Raw genomic sequence first — 12,330 nt, 5'->3', positions numbered from 1 at the left:
AGTGACGTGCGGTGAGGTTTATGACTGGTGAGGCACTGACACAGTGCTGGGTTTCAAATATTTTTAGACTTGTGGACTTCAACTCCCAGAATTCCACAGCCAGGCATGCTCAGTTCTGATTTAAAGTGACAGCATTTGTTTTTCTCCTTTGCTCCTTCTTTCTTTTTCTTTTTCTTCTCCCTTCCCCTCCTTCCTCCCTCTTTCCCTTCTGCCCCCTCTCTCAAACACATGCACACACACACCCAGAAGTTGGATTGGACTATCTCTCCTACCCCATTCCCTCTCTCACTCACTCTCAAACAAACCCACACAAACACAAAAGTTGGATTGGATATCTTTTCCAGTGGCTTGAAAGCAGTTCCTCTGCCACCACCACCCCCCATTCCCCTGCTGCCTTCCCCAAACACCTCCACCATTGCAAATGGAGCCTGCTGTCTGGGTGGGAAATGCCTGGAACACAATAAAGCCCACCCACTCACCTCCTGCTGGCAGGCTGGGGTGAGAGGAGAGGCAGAGAAGCCGGAGGGGAGCCGATCCGAGCCTTCCAAAAGAAAGAGGCTGGGGGAAAGTGTGTGTACTACAGCATGGCTCTTTGCCTGGCTTCCTGCCTCCTCCTGTGGTCTCCTCAGTGCTCGCTTGTGCTCTCCCTCCCCAAGTGTAGTTTGATTGCAGGTGGAGCCACGTTGCCTTTTCAAACTTGTAATCAGTGAAGCTGGGCTAGATTTTTATATAGTTTTATCCAGCTGTGTGTGTGTGAGAGAGAAATGAATGGGGGCCTGGAGAGGAAGTCACTACACTTGGGGAGGGAGAGCACCAGTGAGGAGACCACAGGAGGAGGTAGGAAGCCAGGCAAAGAGTCATGCTGTAGCACACACATCTGCCCCGCAACGTGGCTCTGCCTGCAATCAAACTAACTTGGGGAGGGAGAGCACAAGCGAGCACTGAGGAGACCACAGGAGGAGGCAGGAAACCAGGCAAAGAGCCATGCTGTAGTATGCATGCAGTTCTCCTGCCTCATAGTAGAGGGTGCTTTTTAAGAGGCTTTTTTTAACAGTTAAGCAGAGTCATCCACGGTGAGGCAGTAACTATCTCAGCCTGACTTCAGCTCTCGTCTTTTTCCTTTTACATTTTTTTTCTTTTCATGATGAGAGTGGTGAAGCTGTGCCTCACTTGCCTCACCTGACTGCACGTCACTGGTTCCAACATATGGTACTTACTTAGATGTTCTGCTAACAATACTTTACTCTAACTAACAAAACTATTGAGAAAGCATGGGAGCAGGAAGGAAGGAGGTTCACACATTTCCTGGTTTAAAGCTGAGAAAGATAAAAGAGTAGAATAAGCTGCCTTTTTTAAAAAAAAATGCATCTGTTGACCCAAATGTTTGACATAACGAAAGAGCATGTTTATGATTAAGCAAGTGTTTAAAGAATAAAGACTTGTCCAATAATAAACACTGCGCTCTTCTAGATTAGTTTTTGTCGAAAGTAAGAATCATGTTTTGGACAGTGGTGAGAAGGAGGTGCATTTGTCTAATGATATTTATTGGGATCTTTGCAACTTGTCAGAGCTGGAAGTAGTTATCTATGCTTTGTTTCCTATGACTGCCACAATCCATTATCATAGGGCTAACCTTCAGAATACTAGAAAATAGCACTGTTGTAAAACACAGCTACTCTGCTGCTGTCTGGTGAGCTGTTTTGTGATTATTATCAGAGCCATGTGCACTGAAAGAAGCTACGGATTAAATAAAACATTTAAACATTTTTAAATTTTGCATTTAAAATATTCCAAAGCATTGATTAAAGGTTGAGTAAAATGTAATCGGTAAGATACCTTAGCACTGTATTTTGTTTTTATGGTGGTGCCTTGAACAACTGTTGCATTTTGAACATTTTGGACATATGCAACCATAGAGTTGTGGGAATTAAAGTGGTTGAAGTTCAAAATACTTTAACGCTGGGCACAAAACCAGCACGAAAAGTTTTAGGGCCCTAGCAGAGTTAACTAAACACTCTTTTATTTGTCTAGTTTCTTCTGTGGTTTAGTGATTCCCTTTGTTTTTAGAGCACTTGAAGAACACTTGTTGCACCCATTTTAATGTTCCAATATCTTACCTAAAACATAGTTAGGTCAAGGACATTGTGGAAGACCTAAAATAATTCCCAAATCAATTCTTCCTTCCTTCCTGCCTTCCTCCCTCTCTTGACAATTAAAGATAGGGAGGGATGGGCAAAAGGACTTTCTGGTGATATCTTCAATTGGTCTTTCAGGAAGCATTGTGAAGTTGGGTCATAGAAATCAGAAGAATGGCCTCTGGTAATAAATTGAATTCCACGTGTGTATTATTTTGCTGCTCCATTTTAAATTTACAGAAATGCATTCTCTATATGTCAGGTTCCACAAAAACCAGCAAGCCATAATTGTCTATGATCATGAAAATTAGCCGTATTTTTGCAAAATATTTTTAAAGTCAATCCAAGAAATGCTTTCAACTCAACACTAGAGTTATTGATAACAATTTCACTCCACCACTGAGTAAAGTTAGCTCTTCTGTTAACTGTGTCATATTTTGAACTGAAGCTTGCAAGAAGAAAATTCTTCAGCTGGAGAAATCAACAACAAAAATTAGGTAAGATTGTATTTACAGATGCTATGACACATAGATGCTGGTTTTCACACACACACACACACACACACACACACACACACACACACACAAAGGCTTAAGGTCATATCAAACAGCTGGCTGCATTGTGTTCATGCCAAATGACTGTGTGATCCATTAGCTAGGTTGAGAAGTCAAGGTTATGCTGGCTGTTGTCGCAGAAAATAGGGATAAATTAAATGATGGTACCACTTCAATCTCATTGAAAAAATATTGCTATATTTTTCTTCCTTTCTAGGAGTTACTACCACAATTTTGCACTGGTTTTCTAATTTAAACACCACTTTCCTACATTCCTCAGATAAACTAATTCACTGCATTTTCTAATCCCTGGCACCAGAAGTACAGTACACTCCTGATTTCTTTTCCAAATTCTTATTAGGGTGGAAGGCCAGCTTGACAACTGAAAATGTAAAAAAAAATGTAAAAAGAAGACAATAAAACAGAAAACCTCAAGTCCATATAAAGTCACAACTTATGCACCATTTATTGTTTAGCATTATGGTTTCTGTGCCACAAGCAGTGCTGACAACAGTACATGAGAATGCTAAAAGTTATCACCAACAGATTAAAAACTCAAATACATTTTTTAAATCTCAGAAGGCTACTGAAGTGCAACTAGGGGAAAAGCCATGCATGCTTTGAATAGATGCTATTCCAATTCCAAGGGTTCCACCTGTTTCCTATCTGTAGGGTAGATTGGACAACAGAAAGCTGGAAGAAGCTGGGAAAAGATCAAGGTTAAAAGAGAACCAGTACAATAACTAAAACTTAATATGGCATTTTGGCAACAGATAGTGGCATTTCCCATGGCACTATTGGTATAATTTCAATTAAAGGAGAAAAATGCGTATATTCTTCCAACATTGGAAATATTGAAGGACACTTTTGAAAAATTGAATCAAAAGTTAATATTAATAATGTTGATATCTGCTTTTTGATTATGGAAAAAGAACAAGTTTTGCCTGTCAAGACAAAGACTGAGTTGAAATTGCTTTTAAAAATGGCAGGCTACAAGAATGACATGGAAAAAGATGTTACACCTGACATACAAAAAAACCTGGACATTGTTTTAATAATTAAAAGAAAATACAAACAATAAATCAAGACAGTTAACTGGATATTTTTTCTGTGTTTGACTTAAACATGAGACTTGCTAAATCTCTGAAGAATCTCATGAGAAGGAATAAAGAAGAAATGAAAAGAATCAAGTTTATGTCATTATTGGACTAGAGATTAAGATTGGTAGAAGTAAAAGGATGAATATAGCAATAGCATTAGCAATAGCACTTAGACTTATATACTGCTTTATAATGCTTTACAGCACTCTCTGAGCAGTTTCCAATGACAACATATTGTCCCCAACAATCTGGGCCCTCACTTTACCAAATTGGAAGAATGGAAGGCTGAATCAACCTTGAGCTGGTCAGAATCGAGTTGCTGGCTGTGGGCCGAGTTTGCCTGCAATACCGCATTCTAACCACTGCACCATTACGGGATGAATATAAAGTTAGTTTCTTTGACCAAGATTAAAATAGACATTATGTTATTTCTAGTAACCCTTAACGGATTTTGGCTGACATCTGGACTGAAATAGACATGCTTTATGGATTTACTTACGGAGAAGAGATGGGATTTGGGAAGGAGAAATCATTATTGTAATTTAAGAAGAGGTGTAAAGTCACTAAACTTGTTTATACTTGGATGGGAAGTCTCTTATACATTGCTTTTTTTTTACTAATCAATGTCTTTCTTATTATTTACATTTTTTCCTTTTCCTATTGCACATTTCACTCTATTTTATTTTTATTTTTATTAGTTTTTACTATTGTAATTTAATTAAATCAAATGGCAAAAAAACACCCAACTCCAAATGTATATCTGCATATGTTTCCGAAAACTGCATTAGTTTCAGAAAGTCTGGATTCTTTTCTTACAGCATAGGACAACAACCACCCACCTGCACCCTCTTTAAAATGATATAGGAACCTAATAGAAAAAGCTATTGTGGCTAGCTTCACTTTCCTTCTGAAGAGCAAAGGACAAAATTGATTGAGAAAAGAATGTTATTTTTCAGTCTGTAGAGGGCAAGGACATCGCACACAATGGAGAGGAGAAAAAAGGAGTGAAACTATAAATGAAACTATAAAGAAGCACCTGACAGCATGTTTTCAGTAACCATCATAAGATGCTGTACAAGCAAAAAATGGTACCAAAGAGAAAGCGAAATCTTTGCCCTACTGTTTCCGTTTAATATGATCATATTTCTGCCTCCCAGCTCCACCAGACCACTGAATAAATCTACTCTGAATCTAACAGAAGCTCTCCTCATTATGGACAGAGAAATACTGACATCCTCAGAAGGTTTATTAGAGGAAGGTATGTGTAAACAGAGAGGGGGAGCAGAAATATATAGAAAATCTCCTAACTGTGAGAGCTATTAAACAGTGAAAGAGTCAGATTCATGGTGCTCCATCGCTGGAGATGTTCAAGGTCAGGCAGGTATTTTGTCTGCTCTGCTCTAAGGATTTCTCTCCTTGAGTAGGGGATTGGATTCGAGGTCCTCAAAGAAACCTTCTACTCAATGATTTTTATATCCCTCCATTCTGTTAATCCGTTACTTAACTCTCCTCTTTTCTTCATTCCTAAATTTAAAATACTTTTGTTACTCCAAAAGTGTATGCAAAGAAGGCTACATTAGTCTCTTTGAGCAGAGAAAAGTCAACATCTACCTTTATTGCTGACTGGAAAGCCCTCATAAACTTTTTTCACGTGAAACCATTAAAAAATGAATTTATGATGTATGGTTTGGGTGATTAGGCAGGGTAGATTATAGAAGGAAGAGATTTATGCTTTAACCAGAAATTTATAATCGTACTTATAACGGCTGCAAAGAAGACTGGAGGCTGGTTCTTTAGAACTTTCTTCTTCTTCTTTTTTTGCTATTTTTTTTTCTTTTTTTCCCCCCTTGCACTTTTAGCTTTCTTTTTTTCTTTTTCTTACTTTATATTAATCTGTATTCATTTTTATGTTTCTTTCTTTCTTTTTAATAGAAATTACATATAAAAATACAAAAAGATTTGACTATGACTAGGAGGTAGTATTTCATTAATATTAGAGAATCTGGGTTTCCCCCCCCCCCCTCACATGGGGTCATCTCCTGGTAGAAAAAGTCAATGCATTTTAGCACCTTCCATTATTTGAAAAATCAGGAACTTGTACTGAACCAAAGGATAAATCATTCTTTCTCTCTCCCTCTCTCTTCCTCCCTCTCTTTCTCCCGCCCCCCTTCTTTCTTTCTCTCTCCCTGAAAAAGAAACCAGGTTCACTGCATTATTTCAGAGGCTCCATACAAAATAATGCTTTGTTCCTGAGTGAAATGTATCTGCAAAGGAGGGGCATTACTTCCTGTGAAATAGAGCCCTGCAGATGTGCTTTGCACTGTGCCTTCCCCTTCCTTTGGTCCAATCCTTAAGAATAGGCACTTTGTGCAGCAGTGAAAATTAAGCTGGTGGGCTTCCCTGATCACAGCTGACATTATGCCTTTCTCAAGCCATGACACAATTTCCTGGTAGTGTTTCTTTTTATCGGGGTGTGGGTGGGTGGAATTGGCCTTGTTTTGTGTTTGTTCATAGGGGAACTCCGCTTAAATTTGCAGCCTACAGTGGAGTCGCTGGAACAAAAGTAAAAAGAGTTCATTCCTGGTCACGTACGCAATTAAGCGTGCAGAGAGAGCTGACTGCCCACCTCACTAATAATCCACAAAAGAATAATTCGTATCTGGAGCCCTGCATTTTGAGCCCCTCCAGAAGAGGCTGCTCAGAAACCATTTCGGCTTTGCCAGGGTCAGGGGGAGAGAAAGGTAGGGCGGCAAAGCACACAAATCAGGGTGACCTGACTCTGACCCTTGGCTCTGGGATGCGAGGGGACCATGACGCTTCATGGAGCAGTTTCAGAGAAGGGCTTTGCTTGAACTTGCCTTGGTGTGAAGCACACCTGGAAGATCTGCAATTCACCTATGCTTGATAATTATCCATAGCCAGAACTTTAATTCTGGTGATCCACAGGGTGTAATGACTACGTTCTTAGACCCGTGCTGGAGAGACTCAGGTCCCAAACTATTTCACAGGGATGTTATGAAGAAAAGCAACAATAAGCATTTTTTTTATTTAAATAAATGAGTATCCAGTGCTGCTGTATCGCTTTTATTCTCACTTATCGCATCACAGTGGTTTGCTAGGACCCTTGATTGTCTGATTGCTTGATTGATCACATTTTCTTTTTAAATCACTCCACAGAGAGCCACTCCAGCCATTCCTGTAATCCTAGCTTTAGAGCAGAGGTGTGTGTGTGTGTGTGCGCGCACGCGTGAGCGCATGCGTCCCCAACCTTGGCAATTTTAAGACTTGTGGATTTCAACTCCCAGAAGGAGCAATTGAGATGGACACTTGAGCTCCCAAATGAAAGGTGTGAGAGAACATCGAACAAATAAGGAAATAAATTCTCTGGTACCACGGATACCAAGTGCGATCAATTGTCATGAATCAAACAAGTCACTACAGCTTCACAACATTTGAATTTTTCAGGAAATTGTAGTTAAAACTGGTGATACATAAACCCTATTTACTAAAACATTTGAAGACCTTTATTTTCTTGTTCCTCTCTGGCTCTTTTGCAAAGTGACAATGGATGCAATGTAACCTTTTCTGAACTGTAAAGGTTCCCCTCGCACATATGTGCTAGTCATTCCCGACTCTAGGGGGCAGTGCTCATCTCTGTTTCAAAGCCAAAGAGCCAGCGATGTCCAAAGACGTCTCCGTGGTCATGTGGCCAGAATGACTAAACGCCGAAGGCGCACAGAACACTGTTACTTTCCCACCAAAGGTGATTCCTATTTTTCTACTTGCATAATTTACATGCTTTTAAACTGCTAGGTTGGCAGAAGCTGGGACAAATAACGGGAGCTCACTCCGTTACGCAGCGCTAGGGATTCGAACCACCGAACTACTAACCTTTCTGGTTGACAAGCTCAGCCTCTTAGCAACTGAGTCACCACATCCCTTTTTCCCTGAACTGTAACTCTCTTTGAGATATACATTGCTGCGATCTCCAACTGTTCTTTAAACCCTGCCTCCAGGGTTAAAATCAGAATTCAGTGGACATTCTAGATGTTTTCCCAGGATCATGCTTAGAAAATGCAATTTTTATCTAAATAAAAGAGTTTACACTGTTGCTACTTAGCTTCCATTTTCATTTGTGGCATCACAGGAATTTGCTAGATTTATGTATTTATTTTTCACATATTCTTTTTGAAACATCCATGAGTGACTTTAATATATATGTGCCAGCCATTCCTACATCCAAGCTTTAGAGAAGGGCATCCAATCGTGGCAACTTTAAGACTAGTGGACTTCAACTCAACAGCAATATTCTCAATGTCTTCACAATGCAAATGGTTGCCTCAATAAACTACATGTCTATTATTTCCTAAAAAGGGAGACTGTCAATTATTAAACATTTGATACCTAAATACTCTCAAAGTATCAGTACTGCTTAATTACAAACGTTAGATAGGGTGAATGGATGAGACAGGACTCAGGCTTTAGTGACAACTCTTTATTCAGCAAACTATGTACAGATCCAGCGCTGGCCTGTCTGACAGTTAGCCCTTTTATAGGGAGCTGTCAGACAGATCTGCCAATCAGCTTTGAGTATTTTCCCACCGGAATGGAGGACCTTGTGGAGCCTATTGCTCCAGTCTCAAGATGCAACAACAAATGTTTGTAATGCATATTTCCTTGTGAAGACATATTTTTGAGCTATGCAATGTCTGCTTGTTCTCTTTCAAAACACTAATTAAAAATGACAACCTAAAATTAGCTGATTGGATGCAAACAACTCTACCCGTCAAAGGAAGATGCCCTCTTCTTCCTTCAAAGATGATTGTGCTTAATGAAACATGTATTTACATGAGAAAGGTTGCACTTCAGCGTGCAAGCAAGTTTTCCACTTCCTACAACTTTGACAAAAAAAGAGATCGTTATCTTTTAAGTCTCTTTCCATATGGATTGTGGCTCCCCTGCTGTTTGGAAAAGATAATTTCACTTGTAACCCCTAATAACTTGAGCATGGTAAAACTGGCTCTGTGGCTGCCATGCACTTCGCTGCACATCTTGGTTCAGTTAGAAATCGGAAACAGATGGTCCTTGTGGCTGGCATCCCATTTGGGTCCATTTCGTGCCAGCCCGTGGTCGCTGGCTCATTGCTGCTGGCATTATCTGACTGGAACATACTAGGACAGTGGCAGAAGAAATCAAATCTTTTTCATTGAGCAGCATACTCTAATTCCGTTTGACAAAACTGACATTCTATACTCAACATCTCCTTAGAATATATTAACCTTTCAGTTTTCCAGTGCCTCTTGCGCAAATTATTAAGCCATGCTGAAGAGTTTTGCAAGGAAGAAGGGCTTCTTATGAAAACTCCTCTAGCCAAAGAGGATCCTTCAAAATGCCTTCAGGAAATTGCAGGATTGAAAGAGGGAGGGAAGAAGGGAAGGAGAGTAAAAGGAAAGCAAATTTGGAATGTCTGCCCCAAACCAAAGTTAAGCCAACCTGTATCCATAAGATCGACTTCATCTCGATCTCACATGAGAAATGAATAATACAGGTAGTCCTCGATGTACCACAGTTCGTTTAGTGACTGTTCAACGTTACAACGGCACTGAAAAATGTGACTTATGACCATTTTTCACAGTTACGACCTTTGCAGCATCCCCATGATCGTGTGACCAAAGTTCAGATGCTTGGCAACTGACTCATATTTACGGCTGGTGCAATGTCCTGGGGTCACATTATCATTTTTTGGTGAACTTTGGACAAGCAAATCAATGGGGAAGCCAGGTTCATGTAACATCTGTCTTATAAATTTGACAAATGCAGTGATTCACTTAACAACTGTGGCAAGAAAGCTCGTAAAATGGGGCAAATGAGACAAAGCTCACTTAAAACAGTCTTACTTAACAAGAGAAATTTTGGGCTCAATTGTGGCCACAAGTCGAGGACTACCTGTAATAAGTTAAACCCTAAATTCACAGTGCTCTCCTACCAGATGTCATGTCAGCCCCAAATTCAGATAAATGTTGTGGGACTTCAAGCCTTATATTTATTACCTTTTGAACCTAATTTTCAGTATTTGGTGGTGATGGAAGTACAGGTAGTCATTGCCTTAGAACCATATGTTTAGTGACCAGCTTGGGATATTGGTCTTTCTTGCCTAATATTTGTGTCCAGCCCAGCCTTGCTTTCTGAGCCAAGATGTTGTGGTCCACCAGCAGCCAGCAGAACTGGCACCCGAGTCAGACAGTGAGGAGGTTGGGAAGGAGCATGGGCCATTCCTGGAGTCTGGGGAAGACTCGGATGAGAGGTCTGTGTCAGAGGCAGAGATGGGGCCAAGGCCGTCTGGCAGTGATCAGGTGCTAGAAAGCAGTGAGGCAGAGGAACAGCTGGAGCCTGTTCCCAACGTGCACATGCACAGAGCTGCCGGAAGAAAAGAACAACTCAGAAATCAGGGTAGACTTAGACAAGTAAAGTCATAACTGGAAGGTATTTGGCCTCTCCTATAGGAAATAAAAGAGGAGCGAAAGGGGAGTGGGCTCTTGCAGGAAACAATTCGTTCAGTCGGTTGTTACATTAATTTCAGGAGTGTGAAGATCTGTCCATGAATCTCAGAGACTCTGTGCCCAGTCTTTCCTTGCACAGCACCTCATTTGGAAAATATTTACATGGCCGTTTTCCAAGATAGATAAGGTCTGTAGTCATAAATACTCCTTTGAAAGACTGTTTGCCAGGCCTTGAATGTGAATGAGAGGCATTCACATTTGTTTAATAAAAGGGGTTTTGTCGGGACCAGGACCCTGCCTCATGCTTTTTGGAGAAGCCTAGGTCAGAACACAAGATTTCTTGGTAGTATTGGCAAATTACCTCAGCTCTCACTCCCATCTCTCCCCGCCTCTCCCTCTCCCTCCCTCCCCCCTCTCTCTTGCCCCTCCTCTCTGAATGATAGAGAATCAAACCTGCATGAAATGGAATAATGGATTTAGCTTACAGGAATTCTGACCAAAATTTAAAAAGACTTGCTAGCTGTGGGAATAATAGACAATTTGTTCAACAGTGAAACAAATTCCTCAACAGGTGGTTAGTTCTCCTTCACTGTATGTATCTAAACAGAGGCTAGATGACCATCTGGTTGGGATGCCTGAACTTGTTTTCCTGAACCAAGCAGAAAGTTGGATTGGAAGGCCAAAATAGTTTCTTACAATTACAATGCAATACAATAGCAGAGTTGGAAGGGACCTTGGAGGTCTTCTAGTTCAACCCCCTGCCTAGGCAGGAAACCCTATACTGTTTCAGACAAATGGTTATCCAACATCTTCTTAAAGACTTCCAGTGTTGGGGCATTCACAACTTCTGGAGGCAAGCTGTTCCACTGATTAATTATTCTAACTGTAAGGAAATTTCTCCTCAGTTCTAAGTTGCTTCTCTCCTTTCCACCCATTGCTTCTTGTTCTACCTTCAGGTGCCTTGGAGAATAGTTTGACTCCCTCTTCTTTGTGGCAACTCCTGAGATATTGGAACACTGCTATCATGTCTCCCCTAGTCCATCTTTTCATTAAACTAGACATACCCAGTTCCTGCAACCGTTCTTCATATGTTTTAACCTCCGGTCCCCTAATCATCTTTGTTGGTCTTATCTGCACTCTTTCTAGAGTCTCCGCATCTTTTCTACATCGTGGCGACCAAAATTGAATGCAGTATTCCAAGTGTGGCCTTACTCTAAGACTCTATTTGATATAAGAATCTATGATTCTATATATAATCAAAGACTCTATGATTCTATTCTATGGCGGGGGCAAGGACATGATAGCACTGTTCCAATATTTGAGGGGCTCCTATAAAGACTGGGGGTGGGGCTCAAACTATTTTCCAAAGCACCATTAGGCAAGACAAGGAACAATGGTAGGAAACTAATCAAGGAGAGAAGCAACCTAGAACTAAGGAGAAATTTCCTGATAGTGAGAGCAATTAACCAGTAGAATAACTTGTCTTCAGAAGTTGTGGGTGCTCCATCACTGAAGGCTTTCAAAAAGAGACTGGACAAGCCTTTGTCTGAAATGACATAGGGTCTCCTGCTTGAGCAGGAGGTTAGACTAGAACACCACTGAGGTTCCTTCCAATTCTATTATTCTATGTTCTATTTTGGAAATCAATCTCATCTCAAAATGGCACAAAACCCTGCTGGTGATTTTTGATTTCTGGAAAGCCAACATTTACCATCAGAGCTGCAAAAGAAAACCAAGTATGAAGCTTGTATTGTATATAGCTTATGGGATCTACATAATGATCACAATACGCAATAACTGGATCACACCCATTCCAAAATATTTGAAGGATAGCATTAAATGCAGGAATGCTTTGCATAAGTAACCTAGACACACAGGAAATAACTGCATAACCGTTCCGTTTCTCATTGTCACCTGCAAATGCTAACAAACTTCTGCAGGAACAGCGAAACACTATTAAGCATCTTGTTCCTCAACACACTCCTGCTTCTCTTGGGGACCTTCTGAAAGGAAAAACCTATCATGCTAAGCTATAAAGTGC

This window comes from Natrix helvetica (assembly GCF_964273705.1).
Source record: "Natrix helvetica genome assembly, chromosome: 3".
Lineage (NCBI taxonomy): Eukaryota > Metazoa > Chordata > Lepidosauria > Squamata > Natricidae > Natrix > Natrix helvetica.
Note: the sequence above shows the minus strand (reverse complement) of the source record.